Consider the following 27,199-nt stretch of genomic DNA (forward strand, 5'->3'; position numbering starts at 1 on the left):
CTCCTGTACCTGCTCAAACCTTGGTCCATTCTCATTTGTACCATGGAAGTTTGTCATGCTGGATACTGTCAGAACTAATTTTACTTAAGTTTGCGTTAAGGTGCAAAGCACACGTTTTGTATATTTTCTGTTTTTTGTGTTTGTCTATATTTTATGGTTTCGCTTCAAGAAATATTATGGGACGGGAAATAGCAAGATGTAAAGAGCAAAAAAGTCATCATTCTCTTTAAATTGTTAGAACATCTATCTGCAATCATAATTATGATGCACTGTGGTATGTGTTAAAATAGGAAATACATGTAACGTCCCGTAGGAGCAGCAAACTCAGTGGTGTTGGTGAGGGTGTGTCATGGAAGTAATCACAAAGCAGGTGACTGTTGGTTGGGGTCCTGAAACATTAGTGTGCCTTCCCTGTGTCCAGTAGTGGTCTGGAGGGGTCAGGAAGCCTGCCTTTGAATTTGAGGGAACAGAGGGTTTGAGGTCCTCTCTCTTCTATTGCTCTAGTACACTGCATAGCAGCAGTATACTGGGTTTATAGTTGACGTTTAAATCTCTGATTGATCATTAAGATTGGGATGTATCTTTGGAAATGAAAATAGGAAGAATCGTATGCTTTTTCTCTTTTTTCTTTTTTTCCCTATATCTGAAAAGGTATGTAGTACTTTGCTGAGTGGTTGGGAATAAAGTTTGCAGTATTCAGTGTATTCAGTTTTAGTATCTAAATAGAATTAAACTGTTGCTGTAAACTGGAATAGCACTTTGTTACTGACAAGTTTTAGAATGCATCTGTTCGTCAATTACCTGTTTGGGAAGATTGTAGTTAATGATTTTGAGAATGTGGCTATAAACTTCCAACTGACTCAAGAAAAGCAAATAAGTCAAGATTGACAAATGTATAGGCTCTTCATCTTATTGTGTGTGGGGTTTTTTTTTTTTTTCCTTTTAGTTATTTGTCAAGGTATAAAGAATTCTATCACACCTAAGACAAGTTAAGTAAACGTCATGGGGTGTATTCTGACATGGCAAGGAGCACATCACATGGCCTAGATCTTAAAGGTGATTTTATGTTTAAACTTTCATGAAAACATATGTGATTGAAACACATTAATATATTGATACAGAAGGCAGTTAATTTTTGTCTTTTTTCTGTGTGTGTGTGGTACTGTTGTGGCCTCTCCCGTTGCGGAGCACAGGCTCTGGACGCGCAGGCTCAGCGGCCATGGCTCACGGGCCTAGCCGCTGCGCGGCATGTGGGATCTTCCTGGACCGGGGCACGAACCCATGTCCCCTGCATTGGCAGGCGGACTCTCAACCACTGCGCCACCAGGGAAGCCCTAATTTTTGTCTTTTGATACATGTGAGCGCAGCTTTCATTTTGCTGAAAGAATATGACCAGTTTTCAGTTTGGGATTCTACCATTTAGTAATGATAGTCCACTTAATTTTAGAAATAAGAGATTTAATATATAATACCTAATAATACTTTTATGTATGTTTTTTTACTGAAAACTTTTATTGTAATACTGTGAAGAAACTATGCCATTCTAGTCTTCAAGACTTAAATGAATCAAGTGTTTATTAGCTGTTGTAGTTTTTAAACTAATAAAAGTCAGTACATCAGCAATTTGTAAATACAGTTTTTAAAATAATGCCTTAACAACTTTACAGTGGTTATAATGACTATTTAGGCCTAAAGTTAGTTAATAATTTGACATGAGGCTTTTTAATAGTTTGATGGTGCAGATCAGGGATAGGTAAACTCTGGCTGGTGGGCCAGATCCAGCCCGTCGCCTGGCTTTGTAAAGGAAGTTTTTCTGGAACATAGTCGCACCCGTTGTTTACATGGTAGTTATGGCTCCTTTCACCCTACACCAGTGGGGCAGAGTAGTTGCAACAGAAACTGTATAGCCCACAAATCTGGAAATGTTTAAATTTAGATTTTAAAAAGTGAAAACTTCTTTGAGCCTATACAGGGCAAGTCCATTGACCCCTGAGGTAGAAAACAGTCAGGAACTTGGGTGCGGAAGCCAAATGGCCTAGGTTCAAATTCCCTTTCTCCCATTTCATAGCTAGTGACCATGGGCAAATCACTTAACCTCTATGCCTCATTATGAGATTTAAATGCACTTATTTGTATAAATAGTGCCTGGCACATACTAAGCACTGTGTAAGTGATTGCTGTTGTTTCTGCTTGGAACTTTAATAAGTTATTGTTAATAGAAAAATGACACGAATGATTTTCCTTTTAGAGTAACAAAGGCACTTTGAGTCTTTTACTTTTTCAGGAATGTAATAAGACTTTTTTCATTTACAGTCAGTGTTCCCTGTTACCAAAATTTACTTTATGAATATAAAGAATTGAATGTCTTCAAGACAGTACTTTTGCTTAAATGTCAAACCCTTATTTTCCCAAGGCACATCAAACTGGCTCTGCAGAGTCCAGGCCTCTAAAGCTGGTGTGCACACCCTAGGTAGCAGATGAGAGACATTTTGTAAATATAGTTTTTAAAATAATGCTTGAGACTTCCCTGGCGGTCCAGCAGTTAACACTATGTGCTCCCAATGTAGGGGGCTTGGGTTCGATCCCTGCTCAAGGAACTAGATCCCACGTGCCTGCCATAACTAAGAGCCCACATGCCACAACTAAAAGATCCGGCATGCTGCAACTAAAGACCCGGCACAGCCAAACAAACAAACAAACAAATAAGTAAATAAATCTTTATAAAAAATAAGTAAAATAAAATAATGCCTTAGGAGTTAGGAAAAGAAAATATTAGAACATTTTTACCTTTGTATTATTTTAAAAAATCTGTGTAGTTTATCATGTACATAAATTATATGTATGGAACTTTGTGTATATAATTTGTTAATAAATAAGATGCATATTAAAAAGTTTGCTTATGGTTTGCCCAGTCAGGTGTTTGGAGGCCATTGGAGGACAGGATGATGAAATATAGGGCCTCAGCAAAGATAGAATTTAGAACCAATTCCCTGACTTAGAAGATAAGGAAAATAATTCATAGACTGTAATTGAGTTGTCCAACTTTACATAAGTGTTCAGAAACAGGAAATGCAGTGGCTAGAATCTAATCACTGACCGAGCAGAATCTGGGTCACTCACTGGACTCGTAAACCAGAAGTGACTATTGAATTTCTCAGGTTGATGCTCCTGGCATATATGCTTGATCTGTGTGTGTGTGTAAATCCCTGACATAATAAGCCATACTCAGGCACACCCTGTTTCCTTATTCAAGCATCTTAATTTCATCCCATTAAATCTTTGAAGTATCCGACTACCAGAAGGCATGAAGAAACCTGGGCTGAGAGTCTTCATTCCAGGAGACCTGATCTTGACTGCATGGCTGGTTTGAGGCGCATCACTGTGAACTGCAACACGCTCATTGGTGACCTGGGTGCAAGTGCTTTGGCAGAATCTCTTAGTGAGGATTTATGGCTTAGAGGGAAATTCTAAAATTGAAAATATTGAATTTTTAATATGAAATATGCTTAGCTTTTGGCATGATACTATTGTGATAGGATTTTTTTAAAGCCTCATTGTACTGATAGCTTTTATTTTGCTTTTAAACTTTCTCTAAGAGTTGCATATATCCTTTATAGAAAATACAGAGTAACAAGAGAACAATTACCTATAATTTTAATACCCAGATATAATCACTGTTCATTTTGGTGTATATACTTTCTTTTTTTTTCTAGAAATGCATATGTACACTTAGGGATTACAAAAGTAGAATTGTAGTATACTTGCTATTTCATATTCCTGCTTTTTTCACTTAATGATGTATCATGTAGTATTGCGTCGTATTGATGTCCCATAGTTTAATCAATTCTTTGCAATTCTATTTAGACAGTTTGCTTTTCCCTGTCAGAAACAATGTGAATACGTTGTATATACATCTCTGTGTCCATCGGGATTACTTCTGTAGAATAAGGTACTACAAGTGGAATGACTGTGACATATTTTTAAGACATTTGATACACATGGCCAAATTACCACCCAGAAAGGCTATGCCAATTTGTAGTCCACCCCAACAGTAGATGTGAAGCCTGCCTCTCACAAACACTGGCCTGTAGCACTTGTAAAAAAATGTAAAACTACAAAAATGAGTACCTCTCCATTTTCTATGCAAGTGGGATTACTCCAAATTTTATAACTTTTTTCAATTAATTTAGTATGAGCATTTTAGCAAGTCAGTAAATTTTCATCTCCTACATCATTTTTTGTGATTGTTCAGTATTCCATTATATGAATATGCCACAGTGCACATAGCTTATCCATTCTTGTATATAAGCTTTGTCCAGTTTTTCAGTTACAAATAGTACTCTGATATATATCCTTACCTATATCTCTGACTATTTCTTTGGGTTAAATTCTTAGAAAGAGAGTTGTTGGATCCAAAGGGTATAGACATTATTTAAAGGCTTTTCTTACAGAATCTTGGCTTCATCTGATAGGAGAATAACCACATTTTGTTTTATTTTGTATTCATTTGATTGACTGGTGCAGTTTACTGGCTGTTTGTATTAATTTGGCTATTTGGTTAATTATACCCTGTGTCCATTCTTCTGTAGTGAGAGTTTGTAAGGGTTGTATCACATCCTGTCAGATCCGTATGTCTGACTTGCTATTTCTGTGTGTCATGGGGGTGTTGAAAGACTCCAGTTATTTTAATGCGATGGTCCACACAACACTTAAACGAAAGACTCATGATAGTTTCCTTTCATGTAATAGTTTTTAATACTTGTGCTTTAGTGATGATCCCTTTGGTTTAAATGAATAGGTTGTTCAGCCCCAGAACTACTAGAATTCATGATCAGTTTTTCTGGTTTTTGTCTGACCTTTTACTGCGAGGGTTCTTGACCATCATACTTTCATGATAGGTTTTTAGTATGTATTCTCTATTCACACATTGTTGAAAGTTTTTATTATTTGTATCCTCTTAGACTTGTCTTTTTTTCCTCTAAAACTAACAGTTATTACATTTCTTCTATTTTGTTTTCCCCTTTGAACTAGTTTCCAGTGTGATTTGGAGCTGAAGATCATGATCCAAAGAATGCAGTGCATTTCTGAGCTCCACCAGGTTTTGCTTGTGAGGTTTACATGCCCCTGCCGCCCTTGCTAATTATGAACTGAGATTCATTTTGTGATGCTTTTTGCTCATAGGTTATATACAGTTATTCTTCAGTTCTGTAATTGTAAAATATGTTGTGTGATTTATTGGTACTAAAGCCAGGGTTATCATTGCACATCCAAGAAGAGGTTTTTAAATTGGATTATGCATTATGTGTGTGCGTATATGTTTCTGTTTTTTTCCATACCCCAAATTACAAACCTTCCATGACTTGTCTTGTGCAGGACTCTTCCACACGTGAGAAAATGAGAGTTGTCTATATGTTAAATCTGTAGAGTTAGCAAGTGACCTTTTGTGTTTCATCGAAAGCACTTGACCTGCAGCAGTGCGGCCTCACCAGTGAAGGAGCAAAGGCTTTACTAAAGGCCCTTGAAACCAACAGAACTCTGCTCGTTCTGGATATAAGAAAAAATCTGCTTGTTGGTATGTGGTCACTTTTTTTAAATTGATGAACACATAGCAAAACAAAAAGAATTTGTTCAGGTATTGACAGTTTTTTAAAACTTAATGTGTTTAACTTTCCTCATCATATCCAGTTGGCCCTTGAACAACGTGGGGTTAGGGGTGTCGACTCCTACGCAGTTGAAGATCTGGGTATAAGTTTATAGTCAGTGGTTCCACATCTGTGGATTCAACCAACCTTGGATCATGTAGGACGATAGTACATATGTACTGAAAAATATGCGTGTGTCAGTGGACCCGCGAGGTTCAAGCCCATGTTGTTCAAGCTTCAACTGTACTTTTCTAGTGTTGCACTTCCCTTATGTTTTTAGCAGCTAATGTACTAATTAAAGTGAATTATACTTGTAAATTTTTCTTATCTCTACTCTGAATAGAGGTGAACCTAGATACTAAGCCTGCTTCCACCAAGAGCATTATTTCGTTCCTGTGCAACCTCTGAATTCTTGCCAGGAGTACTTTATTCATTTGTCAGATTCACAAGTAATTTTGTAATCATCTTCTGTGTGCCAGATACGGGTTTAGGGACTAGGGATAAAGCAGTGAACCAGACAGACAAAAGTCTTGCCCTCATGGAGCTTACATTCTAGTGAAGGAGATCCGATAGAAATGAGTAAACAGAGAAGTAATATAATTTTAGAGAGTAGGAAGTGCAAAACTATCTTAATGTAAGGAGAGTGAGGGAGAGCAGGTAGGACTCCATTGGATAGGTTTGTTAGGGGACAGCTTCACTGGAGAAGGGGCATTTGAACGGAGACCTGAATGAAGAGAGGAGCAAGCCATGGAAGATGTGGAGTAAGCACATTCCAGGACAAGGAGGCAATGAGTATGTAGGCATGTAGGTGGGTAGAGTATTTAAGGAAAAGCAAGGAGGCCAATCTGGGCAGAGTACCGAGTGAAGAAGAGTGTGGTATGACATGAGGTCAAGGAGCTAGCCAGGGGTCTGCTCTTGTAAAGTCTTGAAGGCCAGAGTAAAGATGTGGATTATTCTAAATGAGTAGAGGGGTTTGAACTGGAACAAGGCATGATCCAAATCGTATCTGAATAAGGTGACCTGGTATAGAGAAGGGACTTGGGAGGATCAAGAAGAGGAACAGGGGGCTTCCCTGGTGGCGCAGTGGTTGAGAATCCGCCTGCCGATGCAGGGGACGCGGGTTCGTGCCCCGGTCCGGGAAGATCCCACATGCCGCGGAGCGACTGGGCCCGTGAGCCATGGCCGCTGAGCCTGCGCGTCCGGAGCCTGTGCTCCGCAACGGGAGAGGCCACAACAGTGAGAGGCCCGTGTACCGCAATAAAAAAAAAAAAAAAGAAGAGGAACAGGGAGACCAGTTAGGAGACTATCACAGTGCTCCAAATAAGAGATGTTTATGGCCTAGGTTAGGTTGGAAGTTTGCAGCAAGTGAAAAGTGGTTGAATTCAGGTTGTGTTTTGAGGGTGTAGCTATCAAGACCTGCAGATAGATGTGAGGTATGAAGGAAATAGTACCAAGGAGACAAGTCGTTGATGATTATGTGTGCAACTGGGTAGTATCACTTAGAAGAAGGGGGCTGATGGGAGGAGCAGCTTTTGAGGGAATATCAGGACTTGGTTTGTTATCTTGGATGCCCTGGTTTGATATCTTAGATGTTCTTTAGGTATCTAAGCGTCTGGACGGTGCTCAGACTGTACTTTGTATCCAAAGGTATCCAAAGCCACTTTAGATGCAAAAATGTTTAAAGTTGACCTTTGCTGCTGCCAAAATAGTAGCCACTGTGGGCAGTCTGCAAGATGGCATCTTAGGTTTCTGAGGAAGAAATTAGAATACACAAAGGGGGAAATAAGTGTATAATTATATAATATAGATTTCATATTTAAATGTATGGGAAAAGCAATAATTAGTTGGCTTTTGGTTTTAAATGGAAAGAGCCACTCATTGGAAAATAATTACTCTAATTTCAATTCATTTTACTTTAGATCATTCTGTGATGAAAACAGTTACCAAAAAAGTTCTCCAGGTGGAAGGAGTGCCAAGTCAGAGGTATATAACATGTTTCAGTTCTCTCGGAAGAATTTCTCTTTAATGGCTTGGTTTTCTTTCTTTCTTAAAAGAAAATTATCAAGGTACTTTCTGCCATCTTAAAACTAAGATTTTAGTCAAATCAAATGGCTTTTCTGTTTTTGAAAATGTTGTGTAATGCTTTAATTTAGGTTCCCAGATATGCAGACTGAAAACCTTTTAACTTTTTATTTTCTGTAACATATTATCGTTAGTCACAAATAGTCTTTTTTTTTTGGTGATAAGAATGAATAGCAGGAGCAGCATTTGTGAAACCAAATGTAATATGAAACTGACTCTTTCTTGTGAGTAAATTTGAATTTTGAAACAGCAAAACAATAAGGTTTAATAAAAAGCAAAATAAATTTTTTATGTTTATGATCTGCCAATTTCCCAGAAAGAGTTTTGTGGTGACTTTAGTTATATACCAGATACATTAAAATCACCAGTGGACAACACATCTTTTATTCAGGTGCCCTCTGAAAGTTTTAAAACTTTGTTGACTTCATATCACTGAACGGTCCACTTTAAAATGGTTAAAATTATAAATTTTCTGTTTTGTGTCGTTTACCACAATTTTTAAAAGATGTGTTGTTTGAAGATTTTTGGGTTTTATAAAGGTATTGTATTAGCATAAAAATGAAAAATTTAAAAGACCACCTCTAATCCCATTATCCTATCAAGCAATATTTACATTTTAATTTTCTCTTTCTGCTGTCTATAAACATAATTCCACATAGCTTCAATATAATTTGCCATTCTTTTCATACTAAATTTAAATTCTGTGATTCATAGTTATACTTTAACATTGCATTCACAAGGTTTCATTGAGTAGGTCAATTTTTTAAATTGGTGAAAAATTGGAAATAACCTCAAATAAACTATTGTAAACATCTTAATAAATACAGCTTTTTTTTTCTACTTAAAGTTGTATATTTTTGATTCTCTATTCATCAACTTGCTTGGACAATAGTGTATTAAATAAGTTGTTAAGAGTGTTTATGAAGTCAAAAAAAAAGCTTATGATCGTCTGCCAATTGTTATTTCAAGAGAGTGATATTTTAATAATCAAATAGTACATTCAAAGAAGTTAAGATTTGTGATATCACACTAATTAGATATTATTAAAAATTTATATCATATGTAAAGCATTCTTAAAATAGCTACATTGACTTTTGCTATGATATTAGAAATGGAAATATATATAAATAAAACATGTATATGTAAAACATATTAGGAATTCTGTAAAATTTGTACAGAATAATAGGGCATCACGGAATGAGAACAGTTAAACATTTTTTTTTAGTTAGCATGATTAAACAAAGTGGAAATGTAACTGAAGTATACAAGCTCATTGAGCTCTTTTAAGAGTAATTTTATTTCTTGGGCTTTTTTTTGTATTTGCCTCAGTTATTTGGAGACATAGAGGTAAGCGAAATCAGTATCTGGTTATATACCTAGATCCAGGTGAGTATAGGGGTGAAATAATGGTGTGAATTGTGTCACATTTATATTGTACTTATGTATGCCTAATAAAAGATGGGAACTTTTATTAGAAATTTTTTAATCTCCTAACAAGAAAAGTGTAATTTAAAAAAATTTTAATACAAATGTATTTGCATTAGTTTCTGAAAGTAAAGGAAGGGTATACACATACAAACCATATGCATACAAACATTTTTTTTGATGGCAATTAAGTTAAAAAACACAATAAAATAGCACAAAATGAACTGAGCTCCTATATATTTTTAAGAGGCATGTAAATCACAGAGGATCGTGTGGTGATTATCAATAAGCTACACTCTATGAAATATTTGTCCTGTATTACCGCATACACTCCATTTTACCCTGCATCCTAATGCTGCTAAAATATAGTAGAAAGCAGCAGCATAGCACAGGGAGATCAGCCTGGTGCTTTGCGATGACCTAGAGGGGTGGGATAGGGAGGGTGGGAGGGAGGCTCAAGAGGGTGGGATATGGGGACATGTGTATGCATATGGCTGATTCGCTTTGTTGTGTAACAGAAACTAACACAGAATTGTGAAGCAATTATACTCCAATCAAGATCTATTAAAATAAATAAATAAAATAACAAAATATAGTAGCTTTGAAGGATAAATATAACCATTTTAACCTATGATGTTTGTTTTCAGTAAATTCAAATTAAATATTTAAATGTGAATTTTAATATATGGCTTGTTCTAAGTAAAATATTAACACGTAGGTCTAGTGTTTGCAACCAAATGTTTCATATAAAGATACTTGCCTCTTTACTACTGAAATATAGGGTAAGTCTCCACATTTCACTCTTTCATCCAGTGGGTTTCATTTGTTTTTTTGTGTGTTTTCTATATGAAATCAAAGGAGCAGTGAAGGTTGACAGGCTTATAGGAGGGTGAAATTGACTCACCTACCCCCCAGCAACTTGCAGCCTTATAACTTGTATTGTTTTTACATAGAAAAATTCATCTTCAATTTAACTTTTGGTCTACTTCTGAAGATTCTGTTTGGCAGAAGTCATGGGTATATCTGTGTTTCTGTGTCCTTGAGATTCTGAAATGCCAAAGGTGTTCTAAGATTCAGGAAACTGGAGTGTTTCTGCATGATACATAAAATGTATCATACTTTGGGATTTTTTTTTAAACTTTATTTTTGCATTTCTGCACATCTCAATACTTTTGTTTTAGTTAAAAGAACTTGTTACTGTAGAGAACTTATATTTTTTAAAAATGCTGGCTTATGTACAATCTTTGTACAAAACCGATCCTCTTTTTAATGGGCTTGGCATCATTGTCAAGTGCCTTTTTGATTCCTTTCGACGTGTGCACGTGTGACAGTTGCTCTGTAGACCTTTGGTGCATCTTGATTCCTTCTTTTCATGCTTTGTCAAACGTAGTCTTGGCCTCAAAGAAGCCTGTAAGTAATGGAAGGAAACACTCTGCTGGTAAAGAATGTTGCCCTCCTGAACCGCTACCACCTGGAGTGTCTGGTTTCCGGCCATTGTGTCCTGCAGAAAGTGCAAAAAGCAACAGGTAACCTGTTTGAATTCCCTGTCTTTTTCAGTCATTTAGAGTTCTTTATTTTGGACCTTGTATTATGTGGGTGGTCTCTGGTGCTTTGTGTAGAGGAAAAAAGGTAACTCACACATGGCTTCTGCCTAATGAGCCCTCTAAGGAAGAAAAATTAAAAGTAATTGGGAGTTTCAAGTTGTTTCTCAAGTGTCACAACAGAGGTAACTCCATGGGAGTCTTGAGGAGACTAAAATGATCACCAATTGTGCATGTGAGAAAAGTTTGATTAAAGGCAGGTGTAGTTGAGCGAAGCCCTACAGCACAGAAGTAGGAATTTGGATACGTACGAATGGGAAAAAAGACATTTTAGGCATGGGAAATAGTTTAATGCAGAATGGATGAAAAATATGCATTAGACCTATTCTAAATCAACTGGCTTATTAACTCAGTAAATCAGATTTAGTGAGTCAAACTAGCACTAGCTGATTTCTCATCCAGGGGATAGCTGTTCATAGTAATTTTTGTCACAGAACAGTAAATAAAATGGTTGAATTATAGCTTTAGGCTTGCTAAGTGAAATAGATGGCTCTAGATGATCTTCAGGTGACTTACTTGGCAGTAATCACGAAATTGGGGATTAACAATTGCTTAAGAAAACAAAGAATTGATTTTAAATAGTACTTGAAGTAGTTACTGTGTAAAATATCTGTTCAGTTGCTCATGTTAAATGGATGTTTCTAATCCCCACTGGACAACCGACTACTTTTTTGCAAATGGTAATGTGAATTGCTGTTGCATAAACTATAGTGTTGAATCCCCAGTGTTTGCACTTGAGTTTCACAGCTCTGTGGTTTCCTATCTTCTTCCTGAGACACTTAATCGCAGGTCCATCCTCGTCACACAGGGGGGTAAATTAGAGAACGATTAATATCACCATTTAAAGAAGAGAGACTGAAATCTCAACCATCCTGAACATAGGAGCTGAAGGGGCCTCTCAGCAGTTCAGAGAGTTATTACCAAGCCAGTAGGCTGAATTCTGTTCTGTTTTCTCCATAGCAGAGCCCTCCAGGTCCTTGTTTTGAGCTTATTTATTTTTATACACAATTCTGTATGGATACTGTACATAATACTAAATAGTTGTATTAACTGGGTTTAACTGGTGATGTATTTACATGAAGATCTAACTTCGTTTTGTTGATATCTCTTCAGGGGCTTTCCATTCATCAAAGCTCCTGATGTATGTAATCAGTTGGTGGTGTGTAGCTATCATATTTACGATATATAGGGCTTGAATTGGGAAAGGTGGATGGTCATTCTTCTTGCTTTTTAAACTGACAGAGCCTTACAAGAAGCATTTCCCTCTCTGAAATAAATCCATGTAAAACATGTTTGGTCGCTCTCCCAATGCAACTGTGTAGTTGTGTGGATTTGGCACACAACGGGCAGCCTTGTGGCTATGTCTGTAAACAAGGAAGCCTGTTTTCCAGTCCGCAAATCAGCTGTTACCCAGTGAAACGAACTTGACTGCCATTTCTGACCCCTCACATGGAGCTGTCATACTCAAGAATGTTCACATGTTTTCAAGAAACGTTGTTTGCGGGCTATATGTACAAATTCCTGATCTGAAAGCCAATATAAAGCAACATCTCCCAAACCTCTGCTCTCTCACCAAGGCCACAGACATTCCCTCGCTTATGGCCTCGTGGCAAGCTAATACTGTCAGTATCAGATTCTCCTTCCCAGTGGTCTTGGGAGACTGCATAGTTGCTCTGTGAATGGCACCACTGCTGAGGTTGAGAGAAGAGCATCTTGGGTGTCAGTCCTGGCCTTGCATTCCCAGAGAGAGGGGTGTGCACCTTGTTCTCCTGTTAGGGTTTTCCTATGCTGCAGGGTTTGCTGCTTGTTGTCAAAATGATGTCCTAGTGACTTGTCTTCTGCGTGGTTATGTAATCCCAGCACAGTTCTTTATGATCTGTAGACTTTTATGGGGTTGTGGCCAGGTCAGTTTTTAAATGTTTGGAAATGCCCTATTGAACAACATTGCAGTGGCAGTGAAGCTTGCTGGGAGAATTGTTGCCCTAGTTTTGGCTTAAGGGTGGTGAGAAGATGAAATTTTTGATGGGTCAGTTTTAGTTGTGTATGTGTATGTGATTTATTTTTTAAAATTCTAATGTCTATTATTCACAGCTTAGATATGTTGACTTTCTGATTATTCATCAGTCCCTTTACTGATGTATTTTCCTCTGAAAAACTACATTTTCTTCCAGACTGTTTTTGTCTGATGGTGAAGAATAAATTTTTCATTTGCAGTATAAAGTTGATCTGAGAAAAAATGTTTACCTTGGATCTTCACTTGGCTTCTGTGAAAGAAACTTAATAAAATAATATGGGCAATTCCCATTACTAATCCTAACCACGTACAACAGAGGTCTGTACAGTAACATAGCAAAAATAAGTTACTGTACTTTTACTTAGTCATTGCCTGTTTTACACTAAAGAGCAGTGAGAGACATTTATAAATAATGATACCTCAGATCACTTTTGTTAAGTGTCCTCTAATATTTGGATATTTGGTATCTGGCTTGTGTTGTTTTTTATACAATCTTGTCTTCTTTTTTTGCACTTTAGTTTAACAACTCTGTGGTTTCCTATCTTCTTCTTGTGACACTCAGGTCCATCAGAATTTCCTGTGACTGTGAGAGTAGAGTCCTTCCTCCTCAGAAATCGAAGAGGTCAATGATTCCTCAGAACGTGTTCAGGAAGAGCCAGAGAAAATCCGTTTGAAACAAGAAGCATTGCAGGTACAGAGTTATCACTTTAAAGCTATAGAGAAGATTATTTTTCAAACGGAAGGCTGATTGCAACACAGCACAGCTTGTGTGAGGGTTCTGTTTTCTCCTCCCACCTGCATTGTATCCCCTTGAATGGTTCCTTAAGCTTAGACCAAGGTGAATGGTGGACATTTGAACTCTAAGAAACTAAAATCAAAACATGTCGTTAGTAATATATTTTCCTTTCCTTAGAACCTTAGTATATTAGATTTAGGGAGAAGCTTAGTGATCATAAGATAAGGAAATTGAGTTCTGATTGAATACAGTCAGCTGATTCAGTGCTCTTGTTCTACAGATGAGAAAATTGACAGTTCTAGTTGAACTCTCTTTTTATAAGAGGAAAATATGGCCTCATTTTAAATAAAAGTAAAGTTGAAAAACGTTTTGATGTTGATATTCTCCTTTCCTAAAATCAAAAATATCAAGAAGCTACATTCTATTACCAAATAAACCTGACCTCTAATGTCATTCCATACTTTTGTTTGTATGGACAGAAAAGAAAAATTGATTTTTATAAGAAATTTTTGCACCTCAAAATTAATATATTTATTTTATTTCAACTTTAATGCAGAGCTGAACATTTCTAGTAAATAAAGGAACTCCATTTGGGGGGGACCTTGTCTTTGTGCTACAAAGTCCATGTTTAATTTTTTAAAATTATTTAATATGACTTTCTCTTCATATGAAACATGACACTTGACAGGTTTCAGAACTGATTATCCCATTATTGTAGGACTACGGGAATTACTCTTTGATTTTCAAAAGAGAAAGTTAGATTTTTATTTTTTAATTAAAATTAATGATAATATAGAGAAAATTTAAGAAAAGAACTTAGAAAATTATGAAATGTTAGAGTAGGAGAAGTCTATAGTTCATGTAGAGTTACTCCCTTTCGTTTTATAAATGAGCACCTACAATTTGTAGAACGTAAGTGGTTTATTAGTAAATGGCAGAGTATGACAAGATCCTAGAGCATCTAACCCCCATTCTTTGTTATTTTAGATGTGGTGTATTCATTTCCTTCACGAATAGACCACGAGATTGTATTTGTAAAAGCAGTAATAGACACTGGGGAAGTCCAAGAAGTTTAAACACTGGGACCACAGAATAGCAGATTCAGAATGCACTGAGAACCCTTTTAGCTCTTCTCTGTTTTCACAGGACACTACAATGATGGTATCAAAGTGTTTAAGTATATATGCCCACAACAATCAAGAGATTTCAACATAGTTTTGAAAGACAGAAGACAGGTGGAAAAGTGTGAAACTGAAGCAGTAGAACAGAGGAAAAGCATCACCTAGAATATGCACAGGGACCACGTGCAACTGAGGAGGATTCTGACCCCACCTGAAAAAGTAGCCCCATGCTCAGGTGCGCATGTAGGAGAGAGGGTGGAGTTAGTTAAAAGTGTGACAAATAGGGGAGCTCATTGAAGGGATGTGTTTGGGGGAGTGGACTCCCAGCCCCGCCCTCACGCTCCTGAAATGAGATGCTTTCATTTTGAAAACAGTAAAACTGGCGAGAACTGGGGCAGCTCGTATGAGTTTTTACACCCTAGAAAACTGTGTTTGGGGGAGATCCTGTTACAGTTACTCCCCGCTTCTTCCTGCATAAGAAGCCAATCAATCGTTGAGTTCAGGGAGCTTTCTGCGCTCATTCTTAAATAGAAAATAACTGTCATTTGCCTGTTAGTTGAGTAAAGCTTACAACATGAGAGAGGGGGAAAGAGTGCAAACATATCCTAGTAGGACCAGGGACAATTTAGGGAACAGAATAATTTAAGAAAAAACCCTAATTAGTATCCTGAGAGAGGTTTAAAAAGAGCTAGCAACTATAAAATAAGACTAGGGTATTAATGAAAAGGAGAATGGTCAGAAAGCAAGAGAGTTCTCCTGGAAATGCAAATATAGTTGCTGAAATAAATTCAGTAGGAATTTAAAAAATTTCTCAGTATATAAAAAAGAAAGACACAATGGAAAATGTGATAGAAATATGTTAGAGAGGCTGCATCTGGGAGATCCCACATGTTACTATTAGAAAGTCCAGACCCAAAAAAAAATGGAGGGAAGCTGTCAAAGGGCAACAAAATTCCCCACAGCTGAAAGTAGACATCAGGCCTCAGATTGAAAAAAGTTATGCAAGATGAGCAAGAATAGACTCATACCTAGGCACCCTTCATTGTGAAACTTTAAAATACTGAAAAAATAAATTAGAATAAAATACTGAGAGGATACATCCATTCCAGAGAGAAAAATACTGGTCACCTAAAAAAAAAGGTTAAAACCTGACTTTATCATACTTGTCATGAGCACCATGGATCCTGGAAGGCATTAGAAAGATACCTCCAAAGTTTTTCAGGCACATAATTTTCACCCTAGGGGTTTGTATCCAGCCAAACTATGAGTCATAAGTGGAGGCTGAAGAAGATATTTTGTACCCAAAGAAATTTGAAAAATTGACCTCCTGTGCTACACCTTAAGCTATTTATAGACATAATCCAGCCAAATGAGGCAATAAACCAAGAAGGAAGGTAATAGGGGATTCAGTGCAGATTGCAGCTAGTCTAGAGTGGAGAGGCTTCTATTGATTGTGTGATTGAGAGCTTAGAAACACCTTGAGGCATATTGTACTTACTAGGTGTTAGGCACTGTTGGAAGGGAGGAGGGAGAGGAAGAGGAGAAGGAACTTGGACTCCAGAGGAGAAAAGGCTATACGGACATAAACCTGAAGCACACTAAACTATGGTTGATTTTTAAGCTACTATTGGTGAGGAAGGGAAGAATCCACTTCAACTTGACACTGTAGATGGCCCCCTTTTCAGTGACACACAGGGGTAATGACCACGTATCTAATTTGTTGTCCAAACCAGAACTTGTCCAAACTCCTTACACTTCAATAGTGTAAGGAGGCACTCTAATGCTGTAACATCAGGACAACAGGTATAAACTGGAACAGCCCAAGGCGGCTTGGGGTATGTGGTCACCCTGCACAAGGGCAGTGACACTGGCACAGTATGGAACGAGGTGTAGTCTATACACAGACACACAGTACATCTGCAGTGGGCAATATTAATTTCATTGTAATAATGGCAATACTGTCTTGGTTTGCAGCTTTTATTGTCAACGTGCATGTAATCACAAATATCTAATGTAAACTATACTTAGTATGTGTTAGTATTAACTTGGTATGTACTGAAATGTATTGTGTACTAGTATGTACTTAGTATATATTAGTCTCTAAGTGTTTTTGCATATATTAACTCATTTAATCCTCTGAATAGCGTTATGAGGTTGGTGCTAATATCATTCCCACTTTTGAGAACAGGAAGCTAATACAGGGAAGGAACTTGCCCAGGCTGTACCTAATTTAAGGTTGGATCAAGGCTTTGAGTTTAGGCTCTCTGCCTGTTCTCTTAAACCTTACTCCGTACTGACTCTCAAATAACAGAAGACTTAACTGCACATAGAACAGAATATAAATTTCAACTTTGACAACGTAACAGCTAGGTTTGGAAGGTAGACAGGAGGTAGAAAAAAGGGAAGATGGTATGAATGTCCTCATTTTACAAAGCGTGACGTTGAGAGAGTTTCTAGTTGATCAACAATGTAGGTTTTTAAGTATATCACTACAAGTCAAAGAGATCATGAGCGGTGGAATAACTCATGATGACATAACTTTACTGAGCAGTGTGGACATAGGAAAGAGTGTAGAGGAACTAAACCCTTACTTATTAGTAAGTTAGAAAGTGAACAGATAATGCCTCCAATTTAGTGAGAAAATAGTCATGGAAGAGTATTACTTGGAAATGGAGAAGAATTCAAAATAACAATAGTTGGACCTCCCTGATGGCGCAGTGGTTAAGAAACTGCCTCCCAAGGCAGGGGACACGGGTTCGAGCCCTTGTCCGGGAAGATCCCACATGCCACGGAGCAGCGAAGCCTGTGCACCAGAACTATGGAGCCTGTGCTCTAGAGCCCGTGAGCCACAACTACTGAGCCCATGTGCCACAACTACTGAAGCCTGCGCGCCTAGATCCTGTGCTTCATAACAAGAGAAGCCACCGCAATGAAGAGTAGCCCCCGCTTGACGCAACTAGCGAAAACCTGCACGCAGCAACGAAGACCCAATACAGCCACAAGTAAATAATAATAATAAAATAATAAAAAATAACAATATTTGACGTAAACCTCATAAAAAAGGAAATCCATACAGCCAGTAAACACAGAAAAGTGTACGACTTCATTAAGTAATAAGTGAAAAGTGAGTCAAAACCAAGGAAACTACATGTCAATCAGATTGACAAATACATAAATAAAAAGTCTGGTAGTATCAGGTATTGTAGACCTGAAGTACTATGGGAATCTTCTACCCTGTTTATACTGGAGTATAAATCGACACAACTACTTTGGAAAGCATTTAGCCCTCTCCATCAACTGAAGGTATATAAATAGCCTGTGAGCCAGCAGCCCTCACCCCTGCCCTATGTAAATGCACCAGAATAATGGGTACAGCAGGATTCCTGTCCATGATTTGCATTAGCACAAACTGAAAACAAACCAAATGTCCATTAAGAGTCAAAAATTAAATAAATGATGTGTATTTGTACAGTGGGAAAACTATCCAGCAATAAAATGGAATGAACTAGAGCTACAGGCAGCAATGTGGATGAATTTTTTAAACCAAGGTTGAGAGAAAGAAATAAGATAGAAAAGACTTCATATACTATGATCCTGTACATAAAGTTAGATGTTGACACAACTAAACTCTTTTGTTAGGGATGCATGCAGGTTAAAGGAAATGACTGTCAAGAAGTGAGGTTGGTGTTTAACCGGGAAGAGGGAAGGAGCTTGTGATGAGAAAAGGATATGGGGGGTTTTTGCGATGCTGACAGATTCGAGTAGTGCTTATGTAAGTATTCTCTTTTTATTTGTCACATTGACAGTTTTGTTCTGTGCACTTCTCAGTACACATATCGTATTTTACAATTAAAAACTGCGTAAAGAATCGGTCGCTTCTTGAGTGCTGGATGTGGGAGTGGGCTGAGACCGTTTCATTTTAAGCCCTTCACTACTGTTTGCATTCGCATGTTCATTCATTCAGCATTAATTGCACATATTCTATGTACCAAGCACTCTTTTAATTTTATATGTGTTTTAACTCATGTAATTCTCACAAGAGCTCTGTAATATGGGAGCTTATCTCCATTTTATAGATGAGGAAGTTGAGGCCTAGAGTTATAGAACTTGTCCAAGGTTATGTAGCTAATGGGTAGTGCCAGGCCCATTTGCCTCAGAGAATCTGAATATTTACAATATAATCTAAAAGAGAAATTTAATTACTAATTATAAGCAAAAAAATTGCACATTAAAGAAGATGACAAGTTTTCATCTATCCAGTTAGAGAAAAACACACAGTCTGTCTTTCACACACGTACATCTTATATGTACGTGTGTGGCAGGGATTTTCCTTATTAAGCAATTATTTATTGACCGTCTACGTTGTGCTAGGCACAGGTGCTGGGGATAAACACTTAATAAAATACACCCCCTATCTTCAAATAACTTGCACTCTAAGTGAGGAAGTAAGCCAACAGTTATAGTAGAGGTTATATACCAAGTGATACATCGCTGATGGCAGTGTAAAATCTCAGAAATCTTTTGGAAAGAAGTCTGGAGATAGGTACCTCAGAGCCTTAAAAATGTTCATTTGCTTTGATCTCAAACTCATTTTTATGGATTTATTGTAAGAATGTTATTCTCAATATGGAAAAAAGCCTTCATGCATAAAAACGGTTATTTTGTCTGATAATATTGAGAAGTTGGAAAGAATTTAAATGTGTAAAATGGTTAACCAGTAAACCCACTCAGTGGAATATTTTGTAGCCCACACAAAAAATCAAGGTTATGAATCCCCTGATTATATGAGAAATGATTGATTTCAATGTTAAATGGAGAAAAGTTGAACATAAAATTTGATATCCAATATGATGGGAGCTTTGTCCCAGAAAAATCACCCTAGCCAGTGTACAGAAGGGAGGAAGGAGAGCAGATGGCAGGAAGGAAAATTATTCCAAAGCCTTATCATTAGTCTTACTTAAGTAATAGAATATCAAACAATTTTACTTTCTAACGTTTTTGGTTCCATATTTCCATGTAAGGGACATGAATTGTGAATACTTTGTAGGAGGAGGGTACACTTTTTCACAAAAATTGAACACTGTGTTCTAATTCCCTCCATTAGAGGGAGAAACTGTTGCATGTAATTGCACTTTGATGTGCTATTTAGAACCAGTCAGGAATTTTAGTCTACTTTCCTCTGACCATGCTGAGGGTTTTTTGTTTTTTTGTTTATTTGTTTAGAATTTCTTTGAAATCAGTTTTAGAAGATTGATTAAACCATTATATTAAAAGTAGAGGGGGGGCTTCCCTGGTGGCGCAGTGGTTGAGAGTCCGCCTGCCGGTGCAGGGGACACGGGTTCGTGCCCCGGTCCGGGAGGATCCCACATGCAGCGGAGCGGCTGGGCCCGTGAGCCATGGCTGCTGAGCCTGCGCATCTGGAGCCTGTGCTCTGCAATGGGAAAGGCCACAACAGTGAGAGGCCCACGTACCACCAAAAAAAAAGAAAAAAAACAAGTAGAGGAATTTTGCAATTTTTTTCCCTTTTTCCCCATTGAAAACTTGACTGGCTTTAGTAATGAAACATTAAAGAATTTGAAGTTCTTAGACTCTCAGTTTTTTAAACATGTTCTGAATATAAAAATATATGTTCATTGAGCAAATGTTTGAAAACAATGAACAACTTCTTGAAGGAAATAAAAGCCACCTCTGCATGAACACACACCTAATCTGCTCTTTTGTCTTAAAAAAGTATCCGAAATATTTTGCCATGTCACTAACTACTCTTCTACATCAGAGAATTTGATTAAGCTTATGCATCATCTCCCAGGAAAAACGCACAGATACATTTTGAATGTAGCACTCCTGAAGCCCATTCATGAACTCTGGTTGAGACCTCTTGTCATTCTTAGTGGCTTCATAGCGCATTCCTTCAGACGATGAGCTGTTTTTATTTAAACCAGTCCCAATTCGGAGGCTCTTAGCTTTCTTCTAGGGTTTGGTTATCAACAATCTTATGACATCATGTTGGTAGATAAATCTTTGCCCACATCTTTGATTTCCTTAGGGTAAACTCCTGATGTAGGATCGTTGTTAGGTACCAAAAGCTACTGTCCAGAAAGTGATACCAGCTCCTCTCCCAATGATGGCAGGTAATAGAGTTCCTCATTCTTTAAGTGATTGTTCAAAGCAGTTAACATGTATAAATATACCTTACTGTTTTCATAAGTATAGGTATTATGATTGTTTATCACTGCATAAGAAACCACCCCAAAACAGTGGCCTAAAACAATGACAATCATTTATTTTGTTCACGAACCTGGAGGTTGAGTAGAATATTAATTCTTTTACTACACTCTTACTGACTGAAAACAATACCTATTTGACTAGCTCAGAGTTCTGTAGGTCAGAAGTCCAGGCACAGCGTGACTGGGCTTCCTGCTCAGATACACACGGGAACATGTGGGTTCCCTCCTGAGAGTGTTAAAGCACGTGAAGTTTAAGTGTAAGATATTGCGCCCCAAACGTTGGATGTTCACCATAGTTTGTGTGGGCCACAGAGGTGAAATCAAGATGTCAGTCTGGCTGTGTTAGCGTCCAGAGGCTCTGGGAAAGAATGCCTACAGGCTTCTTCCGGCTTGTTGGCATAATTCAGATTCTGCAGTTGCAGGACAGAGGTCCCCATTTCCTTGCTGGCTGTCAGTCGGGGCAGAGTTTCAGCTCCTAGAGGCCTCTCGCTTGCCTTCCCTGCCGCAGCATTGGACTTCTTCAGAGCCAGCAATGGAGAGTCTCCCTCTTGTCCCTTTTGTACTTCAATTCAGGAAGAGTTCAGGTCCTTTTCATGGGGTGCCTGAGTAGGCCACATCCACCTAAAATAATCTCCCTATCTTAAAAGATGAACTGATTTTGAACCTTAATTCCATGTGCAAAATCCCTTCACTACAGCACCTACATTTAGAGTTTGATTGGATAAGTGGAAGGTGAAGGTTTGTGTACTTCAGTAAGTGGTCATCTTGGGGGCTCTGTCAGAATTCTGCCTATTGCAAGCAGTGTCCCCACTTCAAGGACCGAAGTGTCTTAGTTCCTAAAACTCCTAAGATAGTTTATCAGTGTTCATTTTATTTCAGTGACCTTGGTGAAGGGAAGACTACCACCTCCGTGAGCAGGAATGGCAGCCAGCTTCCTGAGTCCACAGTGTGGCTCTGCTACTTAGTGGTGTGACCTTGGCTGTGCTGCTCTACTTACTCTACTTCTCTGCCTCTGTTTCCCTCATCTGTAAAATAACATGGAGTTAGTGATCGTTCTTTCCTCGTAGGGTTTTTTGTTTTATAAATTTATTTTTGGCTGCATTGGGTCTTCGTTGCTGCTGGCCAGCTTTCTCCAGTTGCGTCGAGCGGGGTGCTACTCTTCATTGCGGTGCGGTGGCTTCTCTTATTGCGGAGCACAGGCTCTAGGCGCGCAGGCTTCAGTAGTTGTGGCACGTGGGTTCTAGAGCGTAGGCTCAGTAGTCGTGACGCACAGGCTTAGTTGCTCTGCGGCATGTGGGTTCTTCCTGGACTAGGGCTCGAACCCGTGTCCCCTGCACTGGCAGGCGGATTCTTAACCACTGTGCCAGTAGGGAAGCCCCCTCTTAGGGTTTTGATGATTCGATTATTTAATACCCAGGGAACTCCAGGAACAGTGCTTGACTGTAAATTGCTTTAAAAGTGATTACTTTTTTAAAACATGCTTTTGAATCTGCAATTATGCAGTTCAGGTATGCTAAGTAGGTTCGTTAATAGGACTTCCTGCTATAAAGAGACCCACAAAGAAAAATAGAATTTTTCTTTCTTGGTTGTAACTTCTTATTTCTGACTTACTATGTTATATGCATATGCCTTTTATGGTGGGCTGCCACAGATTTATGTTGGAAAGAGTGGAATTTAAATAAATCTTTGCAAATTTGATAGATTTTGATCATTCATTTCACTGGCATGGTATGCTATGACCAGTAGCAGACTAAAATCTGAGTTCACTTCTAGCTCTGCCCCTAAATCCTGATGAGACCAATAGCTGGAAAGGCTTTTGGATATTATACTATGAATTACTTATAATATTGACTCTGTTTGTTTAGGAAACCCTGGAGGAGTGCCTAAAGCAGTTAAAGGAGGAAAGAGTAATAAGACTGAAGGCTGATAGACGAGTCAGTGAGGTAAACACGTTTCATCTGCTTTTGAGTGTTTTGGTTTTATTTTGATTTGATTTTAAGCCATATACACATATTTTGTAAGCTTTAAAACTGTAATATGATGCAAATTGGTTGTATCATATGGACTTTTGCATTTACTGGTATTTAGTGATCATATGATCTATATTCCAGAAAGCATGTTTTTAAAGATGTGAAAATCTGGTTTTGTGTATGTGTGTGTGTGTGTGTGTGTGTGTGCTTTTATATGACATTAGCTTATTTCCTGTTCATGATTCTTTGATTCAAGAAGGCACTTTCTGTGCATATATTGTATATACAGTAACATAAAAGACATGATGAAACTCTCCTGGCAATGAATTAGGAAAGTGAATCATTTAAATAAATTTAAGATATTGGAAAACTTCCAAGAATGCAATGAAAGATAAAAATATATACTATGAGAATTACATTAGGTAATGTGCATGAAAGCAGGGCATAATCTAAAAAGTTCTATCTAAATATTTATCACAGGGTGAGTGTAGGGAGGAATTTTTGAAAGTGCATCCATTGGATTGGCAGACACTCATTCAATAAACGTTGAGCACCTGCTCATGTAAGGCAAAAGGGGCATCATGAACATTAACGGCCTTTCTGAGAAATACGAGAGTTGAGCTTACAGGGGGTTTTAAGTGCGTAGATGATGAGCGGAAGGGGAAGAGTGCACGGGGGTGAATATTTTCAAGAAGCCAAAGAAAATACTGGTGATCGTACATTTAATAAATTGGGTTGGGTATGATTTAGGACTTTTAAACGTAAGCATTAGATATTTTACTCACTAAAGTTAATTCTTAACATTCAGCAGAGTTGTAATATGTTTTGTTCAAATCAGATTCTATAATTCACTTTCTAATTTAAGGGAAACTTAAAGCAGGTCATTTTCTAATGTGGAATGAGGCTCCATTATGAATTGAACCAGTTAGAAATGTGATCTTTTGTGAAAGATCATTAATAAAACGGTAACTTTGGTTTATTTATATACCACCTAAGTGTTATATAGGAAACTTTGTTGGGTGCCTGTGGGTTTTGGTTATTATGTGATATGGTCTCTGTCTTTACTGGCGGAGGGTTACATTAATTATAAATTAATTACATTTTGAGTGTTTTAGTTTTGTTCCTTGAAACTAGGCAAGACTACTTTTTGTTTGTTTGTTTTTTGTTTTTTGGGGTTTTTTTTTTTGCGGTATGTGAGCCTCTCACTGTTGTGGCCTCTCCCGTTGCGGAGCACAGGCTCCAGACGCGCAGGCTCAGCGGCCATGGCTCACGGGCCCAGCCGCTACGCAGCATGTGGGATCTTCCCGGACTGGGGCACGAACCCGTGTCCCCTGCATCGGCAGGCGGACTCGCAACCACTGTGCCACCAGGGAAGCCCAAGGCAAGACTACTTTTGATGACAATGAGAAAAAATCATGTCAGACGTTTTCAGTCTTCTTGTATAGCTGGAACATGAAAATGCCCAGTTAAGAAACTCAACTTTCTCTTTGTCTGAAGCCCTTCATGCCCACTCATTGACAAGCATGATCCTGGGTGATGAAGGTGTTTTGGGCAGCACTGAGAATTCTTTTCAGAAGTTCCATGCTTTCCTGGTTCTCCTTAAAGATGCTGGGTTAGTTCATTTCTCTTCATGGCATTCTTCTCTTTGCGACTATAATGGTAGTTTGCTGAGGAACTGGAGCAATTTTCATCACTTACGTGGCTATATTTAGCCAAATTTAGTGTAATTATAGGTAATATAGTTGACGTTTTAAAATGAGGAATTAAATTTTTTAAGAAATGCAAATAGGGAAGCCTGCTTTGGTAGAGTGGGGAGCCCATTATAAAAGAGTAACCTGTAGACAGAGTGATTAGTAGGTATAGTTGTTTTGTAAAGACTAAATTAAAGGCAGTTTTCATTGAAAATAGTCGGGAATGCATACGAATTTTCCTATCTTTCACTTATTTTGCTTGTTTGATAAGTTTGAATTAAAGTTATCTTTGCCTTAGACATAAAAATGATTATTAATCTGCAGGGGAGATATATAGGTCAGTGGTTCTCAACCGGGAGCAATTTTGCTGAAAGAGGGAAGTGGAGATTGATAGTTGATGGAGTGGTGTTTTGTCAGTGAATGAATTGGTGTTGGTGTTGGGAAGGAAGGAACAAACACATTCTTGGAAGCTGGAGGAAAGGTGGTAAAGAAGTGTGGGAATGGAGGTGTGACAGGCAGTGGACAGGGTGCATGGTACATATTGAAGCTGCTAGTGAGACAGTGGGATGTCTCCTAGAGGATGAATCTGGAAAGGGCTGAGGATTTGGGGGAGAGAGAGGCTTGTAGTCTGGAGTAGGATGTTGGCTTTTAAGATTTTAGAAGTAGGGCTTCCCGGGTGGCGGAGTGGTTGAGAGTCCGCCTGCCGATGCAGGGGCTACGGGTTCGTGCCCCAGTCTGGGAGGATCCTGCATGGCGCAGAGCAGCTGGGCCTGTGAGCCATGGCCGCTGAGCCTGCGCGTCCGGAGCCTGTGCTCCGCAACGGGAGAGGCCACAGGAGTGAGAGGCCCACGTACCACAAAAAAAAAAAAAAAAAAAAAAGATTTTAGAAGTATTTCATGATTGTAGGTCTGGGGAAATCTAAACTGCTCTTCTGTGATTATAATAACCTTTGTCTTTTCTCCTTTCCTCCTCTCGTCTAGGCTTGGGCAGTTGGCCACAATGGCTGGTATAGATCAGTCAGATTTTCATTTACTAGGTCGTCCCCAGATGAATTCTACTGTTAGTAGTCCACCTAAAGAAGAAAAGAAGGCACTTGAAGAAGGAAAATCAGAATCAAAACAGGGTGCCCCATAACAAATGCAAAATAGCCAAGTAAATGGACAGAACAGCACTTAATGATTCTAAGAGTGATTAGCAAAAAGGAAATGACCAAGTCAGGGAGAAAACAATAATGATCAGTCTCTAATGGTTCACATGCTCGGGAGCTAGAAGACTCTGGAGTCCTTTCCAAATCTGAGATTAGTAAATGTGTGTCCATTTCATGATACTGTACTTTTGTAAATAAGGAGACTGGAAGTTCTTTAGAAAATTTATGAGTTAAAGCAAACTATCCTTAATGAAGAAAGAAGACATTAGAGAAAATATTCCAGATTTTAAATTGTATAAATGTCTATTCTGTTCATATTTTATCTAGGTTTCTATTTGTATGCAGTCAGCTTACAATGAAGGAACACTAATGAAGGTACACATACTGATATAATTTTTAAAATAAGTAATCCAGACATAGCTAATAGGTAACATATTAGAGTGAATCACCTGGTTATGGGAATGGGAGGGGAAAACCTGTCAGCTTTTCCTCTAGCCTTACTTGGAGCCCCCATCAGCCAATCTCAGAGTGGTCTTGGGAACTGACAGCTTGAGAACACAGTCTGGTCACAAACTATATACGGTTTACATGTGCCTGTAGGATAGAAAAGAAGTTAATTATCTTACAGAATAGGGTTTTATTTTTAGTGAGGGAAAGGAAATGGGTAATAACTACCCCAATCACCAAAGTCTGAAAACGTAGCGGACATAGCCTTGGTTATAGCTAGGTTAAGCTGAGAATCACTTGGCAAGATATAATTACAAAAAAAACTGGCTCTGAAATCTTCTGATTAATCAATTGACTGTGTTAATAATAAGATTACAGAGTAACATTGAAGTTTTGAACTCTACTTTTTAATGGTTGGCTTTGTTCATCACTGAATTTTTGTCTTGTCTTTTGTCTTCCCCTCCACTTTCCGAAAATTACAGGTGATGCTAGGATTCCTTTGCCTCTCGACTCCTTCCGTGTCCCAGCGTCTACTCAGGAGGCCTTAGAAACTTCCAAAGACAACCTGGGGGTCCCAGTCACAGAGCAGCGGCAGGAGTCTTTTGAAGATTTCATTGCTAGAACATGTTCTCCTTCAGCAGACGTCATTTCTGGAACTGGAAGTCAAAGAAAAGACGAGGAATTATCTAGAAATAGCAGGTCTTCTTCAGAGAAAATGAGCAAAGCAGGTGAATAGACCAAAAACTACTCTGCTAAGAAACAACCTGGGAAGGACCTGCATTCCTGCTCTGACTCACCTGTAAAGCAGAAAAGCAAAGGAATTGGGCAAAATAATTCTTTGGTTAATAAACCAATTAAAAGTGAGTCTTCGAAAAAACACATTTCTGTTAAGAAAGAGAGTAGAATAGTGACTGTTTCATCAAAGACAACTAAAAGTAAACTCAGTCTACTAGAACAGTCTGAAAGTGATACTCTTGGATCTGATTGTGAATTTCAAGAAAGCATCCATACTCTATCACGCCTAACATAGGTCTAAATCTTTTAAAATTATGTTTTTGCCTTCAAATTTTAATAAATTACTTATGTTTTTATTATA

General features: G+C 38.1%; 1 pseudogene across 1 annotated transcript in view; it reads left to right on the forward strand.

Moving 5' to 3' along the window:
- The window catches only part of LOC307070007 (centrosomal protein of 78 kDa-like), a 27,731-nt pseudogene extending 532 nt beyond the window's left edge, over window positions 1-27,199 (forward strand). The window contains exons 3-15 of the transcript in view: window positions 947-1,056; window positions 3,286-3,460; window positions 5,459-5,572; window positions 7,562-7,625; window positions 9,054-9,084; window positions 10,540-10,675; window positions 11,864-11,913; window positions 13,327-13,455; window positions 22,714-22,791; window positions 24,264-24,430; window positions 25,490-25,661; window positions 25,984-26,031; window positions 26,570-27,199. The product of the transcript in view is annotated as a centrosomal protein of 78 kDa-like (transcript). The remainder of the gene's footprint in view (window positions 1-946; window positions 1,057-3,285; window positions 3,461-5,458; window positions 5,573-7,561; window positions 7,626-9,053; window positions 9,085-10,539; window positions 10,676-11,863; window positions 11,914-13,326; window positions 13,456-22,713; window positions 22,792-24,263; window positions 24,431-25,489; window positions 25,662-25,983; window positions 26,032-26,569) is intronic.

The sequence above is a fragment of the Hyperoodon ampullatus genome (assembly GCF_949752795.1).
Source record: "Hyperoodon ampullatus genome assembly, contig: scaffold_453, whole genome shotgun sequence".
Classification (NCBI taxonomy): domain Eukaryota; kingdom Metazoa; phylum Chordata; class Mammalia; order Artiodactyla; family Ziphiidae; genus Hyperoodon; species Hyperoodon ampullatus.